Source organism: Pseudonaja textilis, chromosome Z, assembly GCF_049901715.1.
Source record: "Pseudonaja textilis isolate UNSWEBS1 chromosome Z, rPseTex1.2, whole genome shotgun sequence".
In the NCBI taxonomy this organism is placed as follows: domain Eukaryota; kingdom Metazoa; phylum Chordata; class Lepidosauria; order Squamata; family Elapidae; genus Pseudonaja; species Pseudonaja textilis.
This window is the reverse complement of record NC_142008.1, coordinates 126,962,908-126,969,875: the sequence shown is the minus strand read 5'-3', so window position 1 is coordinate 126,969,875 and position 6,968 is coordinate 126,962,908.

Here is a 6,968-nt window from a genome sequence, read left to right as displayed (position 1 = left end):
GGGAGATGGGAATGAGGAGAAGGAAGGAAGGAAAGAGGGAGGAGATGGAAATGAGAAGAAGGAAGGAAGTGGGAATGAGGAGAAGGAAGGAAGAAGATATGGGAATGAAGAAGGAAGGAAGGAACTGGGAATGAGGAGAAGGGAGATGGGAATGAGGAGAAGGAAGGAAGGAAGTGGGAACGAGAAGGAAGGAAGAAGGGAGATGGGAATGAGGGGAAGGAAGGAAGGGAGATAGGAATGAGAAGGAAGGAAGTGGGAATGAGAAGAAGGAAGGAACAAAGAAGATGGAAATGAGGAGAAGGAAGGAAGAAGGGAAATGGGAATGAGAAGGAAGGAAGGGAGATGGGAATGGGAAGAAGGAAGGAAAGAAGGAAGTGGGAATGAGAAGAAGGAAGGAAGGAGATGGGAATGAGGAGAAGGAAGGAAGGAGATGAGTATGGAAAGAAAGAAAGGAAAGAAAGAAAGAAAGAATTCTTGAAGTCCACAGATCTTAAAGTGGCCAAGGTTGGACACCCTGTCCTGCAGATGCACGCAGTGTGGCCTTTTGAATTGACCAATGAAAAACTTGCCAATGTCCAGATTTTCCTTTTGATAGGATACCCCATGTGCCAATAACCCTGGAAACCCCGCCCCAGCCAGGTTTACCTCAATCCTTCAATTTCAATTTTCAGATGTTGTCACTTCGTAATTTCTCGTAATTTTTGTCTTCTATTCTACATCATCTGGTAGCGCCACACCAACGATCCACACTTCTCTTTTATTCAACCACGATTAAACCTGGTTTGTTTGGACCAAGAATATCCCACAGTATTTTTAACCTGTCCATTTTCAATTATTTTTTCAACACTACGTTCCCACTTAATTTTTCATTACTGGCAGACAATTATTTTTATAAGAAATCATTTTGTCAGCTGTGTTGTGTAATTGTTTGTGTGATCTTCTGCATGACCTGAATCCAGATAGTCCTCAAATTACAAATGTTCGTTTAGTGACAAACAGCAATGAAAAAAGTGACTTATGGCAGTTTCTCACACTTACGACCGTCGCAGCATCCCCATGGTTACATGATCAGAATTCAGATGCTTGGCAACTGACTCATACTTATGACAGTTGCGGTGTCCCAGGGTCATGTGATCCTCTGGCGACCTTCTGACAAGCAAAGTCAATGGGGAAGCCCAGATTCACTTAACAACCATGTCACTAACTTAACAAGCGCAATGATTCACCTAACAACCGTGGCAAGGAAAGTTGTAAAATGACATAAAACTCACCTATCAAGTGCCTCACTTAGCAACAGAAATTTTGGGCTCAATTGTGGTTGTAAGTCGAGGACTATGTATAAAATCTACTGTTTCTTCTGCTTCTTTGCATAACTGCCTAAGATTATGATTATATTATTATTATTATTTATTTTATTCATTAAACATGAAACTCAGTCAACTAAGTTGTTATTGTTATTATCATTATTATCACAGTATTATTATCCCAGCCTGATCTATTCCCAATAAAACAGCTGGATCACAGAAAGACAACTATTAAATGAAAAGGACTGCAGTTACAAACTAAAGAACTATACCAGCTAACAATCCTGCTTGAACATGGGGTTGGACTAGAAGACCTCTAAGGTGCCCTCCAATTCTGTTATTCTGTGTATTTCGACAAAGTAGCTTTGGTTCTTAAACCCCGCCATTTATTTCATTTATTGCATTATCCAGTCTTTATTCAACTTTAAACTAGTCTTGATTTATTTATGCTGAACCGATTTTTTTTTTTGGAATCTCCAACATATAATCATTTTAAATTTAGCTCCTAACTTTAAATTAGTGAACCACAGTCTTAACAGAGAGAATTTAACGTGATGCTTACTGCGTTTTTATGGTTTGTGCAAATGTCATAGGAGCAGAGGTGGTATTCAGCAGGTTCTGACCAGTTCTGGAGAACCATCTCTGACTGGTCCTGCTCCCATCTATTCTCTGCCTCTCGAGTCCCAGTTGATTGGCTGGGTCTTGTTGCCCTGCACAGGAGAATGGGGCTGGAAAGCAGGTTAGTGGGATGGGGAGAGAATGGAGATTTTACAGTATCCTTCCCCTGCCATGCCCACCAAGCCATGCCCACAGAACCGGTAGTAACATTTTTTGAATCCTACCACTGCATAGGAGCCTCTGATTTTAAAGGATAAAATTTTGAATATTTACATAATAGAATAGAATTTAGAACAGAACAGAAAGGAATGGAATGGAATGGCACGACATGGAACAAAACAAAGTAAAAGAGTTGGAAGGGACCTTGGAGGTCTTCTAGTCCAACCCACTGCTTAGACAGGAAACCTGATATCATTTCAGACAAATGGCTGTCTAATCTCTTCTTAAAAACTGTCAGTGATGGAGCATCCACAACTTCCGGAGGCAAGTTGTTCCACTGATTAATTGTTCTGTCAGGAAATTTCTTCTTAGTTCTAAATTCTAATTTTATTTATAATTCGTAAATTATTTTAAAGGGTCAGGTTTGTATTTATCTGCAGATCTGCATGGATTTAATTAACTATCAGTGAGATCCGCTGAAGTAGACGGCCTCTCAATTACAACTAAATATACAAAGTCTTTAATTTTTCATTATTTCAGGACTTTTTCAGACACATTTTAAGAGTAAAGGGAGGCACAGTTGTTACAGTCACACATACAAATATGGTTTAATTTTAAACTTGGTGGTTTTGTTTTTTTGAGATTTGGGGTGCTGGGCATAACCAGTCTGTTTGATTCACCGTTCCGTAAATCCAGAAAGTGAGTTAAGTTGGTAATTAAATTACTAAATTTAAAACTAAATTAAATCATGCCTCTGCATTGCATCTCCTGAGACCACAAATAAATCAATTATAATTCAAAGTTAGTTCATCTACAAATAAATTTATTGGGGTCTGGATGCAACAGGAAAAATCGCTGGCAAAAAATTTGTTGTCTAAAGATTATCTGTTCCGATGATCTCATTTGTGTTATGACACCATTGATATTTTTACACATTACAACACTTCTGTGCACATTATGCAGAAGATGCAAAAAGCACAAAAGATGTGAATTTAACGCTGAATAGAAACCAGAGGCACCTTGAAGCCTGTATTGAAATGTAAAACAAAAACAGTTAAATGGAATTCATTTTTAAACAGACAGGGTTTACAAATCTTTACAATTCTGTAAAGTTGGGTTAGAATAACATAACCACCTTGTTTTGGGACATAAAGTTGTCCTAAATTTTATAAAGCTGTCTCTTGAAAGATAAAACAGAAAAAAAAGAGCAAAGGGTTTTTAAATGTGGCCAATGGGGGGAAAAGCTATAGGGGAAATATTTCAAAAATCCACATGTATCAAAAATCAGGAAGAGGAAAAAGGACAGGAAAAAAAATCAGAATTATTAGAGATTGTGGCAGACCCCTCTATTAGAGGGATTATGTGGAACGATGATTGTTTAAAACAAATCAAGGTTTAAAGCGTCATGGAGTAAAAAACTTCAAGATGGTAGTTTCACACATCTGGCTGTGATCTCCCTGCTGTTGTACCTGGGGGCAAGTAATGAGAGTCAGTCTCTGGATTTAGGCACCAAGGTAGAAACTAGGAGATGGGGAGTTCTAGTCCTGTCTGAGGCAGGGAAGCCAGCTGGGGGACTTTGGGCCCATCACCAGGAAACGGGGAGTTCTAGTCCTGCCTTAGGCAGGAAAGCCAGCTGGGGGACCTTGGGCCCATCACCAGGAAACGGGGAGTTCTAGTCCTGTCTAAGGCAGGGAAGCCAGCTGGGGGACCTTGGGCCCATCACCAGGAAACGGGGAGTTCTAGTCCTGTCTAAGGCAGGGAAGCCAGCTGGCTGACTTTGAGTCCATGCTTTGAAGCTGGCAGTGTTGTCTGCTAATCCTCATCAAACTGAAAGGGCACCACGTAAACGGTGCTATGAAAAAACAAAGACTTTGCACTCTGCACATGGTCAAAGGATTCAGCGTAGGTTACCCCTAGATATCTTGGAGGTGCAGAATTCTGCCTTGGAAGCAGATTGTGAGGGAAGGTTTGTGGGAGGGCACAATTGATTGGGAAACAGCCCAGGCCTAGAAAAAAGAAAATTAAGCAATAAAACAAGATAAAAATTAAATTAAATTTGACCATTGTTTTCTATTTCCGGATTTTCCTGCTGTCGATTGCTCTATTTACTATATTTTGCTATGGTGACCCATTCTATTTGCAACTAACCACGCTGGCATTTTCCTTGATTCACACTTGGCTTTTTACCTGGCTACCGCCCGGAGAGATGCAAATATTTTACAATTCCCCCTAGAAAATCTCCTTTGCTTCTCTCCACAACACAACAAATGCAGCAGGACGTCGCTAACAGGTGTAATTCTGCATACGTGCAGATCAGCGACCGAAGGAAATTATCTTCAACTCTGGGTCATTTGTGTGGGGGGGGCAGGGAGGAACGGCCTAATTGCACAAATATTTCCTCCCTTGTCGTCACAACACTGAAGCTCCGAGATGCAGAAATGTTAAGAATACGCAGAAATTGGAGCTTTAAAGTTTTGGGGTTGACTTATACTCTAATGTATGTTTCTCAACCAGAACCACTTTAAGAGGGGTGGATTCAATTCCCAGAATTCCCCAGCCAAACGGCCTAATTGTATAAATATTTCCTCTCTTGTCCTTCACAACACTGAAGCCCCGAGATGCAGAACATTTAAAAATAGGCAAAAATTGGAGTTTTAAAGCTTTTGGGATGATTTATATAAGATACTCTAATGCAGTGTTTCTCAACCAGGGCCATTTGAAGATGGGGTGACTTCAACTCCCAGAATTCCCCAGTCAGCCATGCCAAACCAGCCTTCTGATTGTCCTAATCCATCCATCCATTCATTCATTCGTTCGTTCGTTCTTTCATTCATTCATTCAGTTCAGCTATGGACATTTGGTTCCTCATTTAGTGACTGTTCGAAGTTCCAGTGGCCCTGAAACAAAGTGACTAACGACTGTACTATCATGCCATCTCTATGATTACGTGATAAACGTTCAGACTTATGACTGCTCTTCACACTTGCGACCATTACAGCGTCCCTGTGGTCACATGTTCAAAATTCAGATGCTGCAACTGACTCATTTTTACGACAGTTGCAGCATCCCAGGGGTGTGTGTGTCCCATGATCCTCTTTTTGTGACCTTCTGACAAGCAGAGTCAAGCGGGGAGGCCGATTCACTTAACAACTGTGTTCTGAACAACTGCAGTGATTCACTTAACATCCACAGCGAGAAAGTTCATAAAATGGGGCAAAACCACTTAACAACTCTCCTGCTTACCAACTTAGGGATTCACTTAGCAACTGTAGCTAAAAAGGGTGTAAAATGGAGCAAAACCCACTTAACAACTCTTCTGCTAGCTTAACAAGTCCAGTGATTCACTTAACAACCATGTTCCTAAATTAACAACAGCGGTGGTTTCCTTACCAACTGTGGCAAGAAAGGTGTCAAATGGGCAAAAGCTCACTTAATAACCATCTCGCTTAGCAATGGAAATGTTGGGTTCCATTGTAGTCGTAAGTTGACGACTGCCTTTTTTCCCCTTCTTTTTCTTAGAGCATAGAGGTGATTTCTCTCTGCGGCTTAGTAAAACTCTTGAAACTTACTTTGGAAACGTGACTGTGCAAACCTTACATATTTTCCCGCTTGTGACGGAATAACGGAATTCAAGATGGCGGCAAAATGCTCTCAGGTCCTATAACTTTGTTGCTTGTCTCTTTACATCATAAGAGCATTTTGTTTGATTTAGTATCCTAGTATGATTTATGTTGATTGCTTATTTAATATTCCATGACTATCACTAAGTGTTGTATCTAATGTTTTATGTCCCAAAGGTGCTTTTTTCAAGAGGCAACTGGACTTTCTGTGTTTTTCTTTGAAGATGTTTCCTTCTCATCCAAGAAGCTTTTTCAGCTTCTTGGATGAGGAGCGAAACCTCTTCAAAAGAAAAAAACGAGAAAGTCCAGTTGCCTCTTGAAAAAGCACCTTTGAGACTACCTACACCAGACCTGGACGACTTGAGAATCTCTCACAGACATCCATCTTGAAAAGGAGACCACCCCTTCCCACAACTTCCGGTGGGCTTCTGGTGTTGGGTGCGGTTCTTACCCGACTATCCTTGTCTCCCTCAGGAAAGATTTCAGCGTCGGACGTCACCCACAGAACCTCTGGCAAGTGTCGTGTTCTTGAGATCATTGTCTGTCCTTCAAGTCTACCCTCCAACAGAACGGAAGGAGGACAGAAGGATTTATACTCTTTGCAGCCAGCTGGTGATTTGCATCCTTTTTAAGAAAGTCATTGAGGCCACCTGGTCTTTGCAGGCCACTGTAGCGAGCCATGTGAAGATCTGGATATTGGGAAACAAAACAGCCACTTCCTAAACACATGTCACAACAAAGAAGAACCAACCCATCAGGACAAGATTCAGCAGTCCACCTGCATTTGAAAGACAGAGGCCATTCTTTCGAAGACAAAAAGTCCACATTTTGGACGGAGAGGGCTGCTGGGTTGAAAGAGGGGTCAAAGAGACCATCTTTGTCCAACTTGAATGTCCCTCTCTCCACAGAGGGGGTGGGGATACGAAGTCATCTATCTCTGGTCTAAAACACAGTCCTTTCAACAGCTCCAGGAAGGCTCCGTACCCATTTGCACCACTCAGGTGACCCTGATGACACAAATAAAGCTCCAGGTGGCCTCAAAGGCTCTCTAAAAAAATGCAAATGACCAGCTTCTGCAAGGAGTATAAATCTTTCCATTCCCCAGAGCTGAAGAAGCTTCTTGGATGAGAAGTGAAACGTCTTCAAAAGAAAAACCAGTAAGTCCAGTTGCCTCTTGAAAAAAGCACCTTTGGGACAACCATGACTTAGATGGCTGAGAATCTCCATAGAATATATGTTTTATGATGAATGTATTTTTGCAATGAAT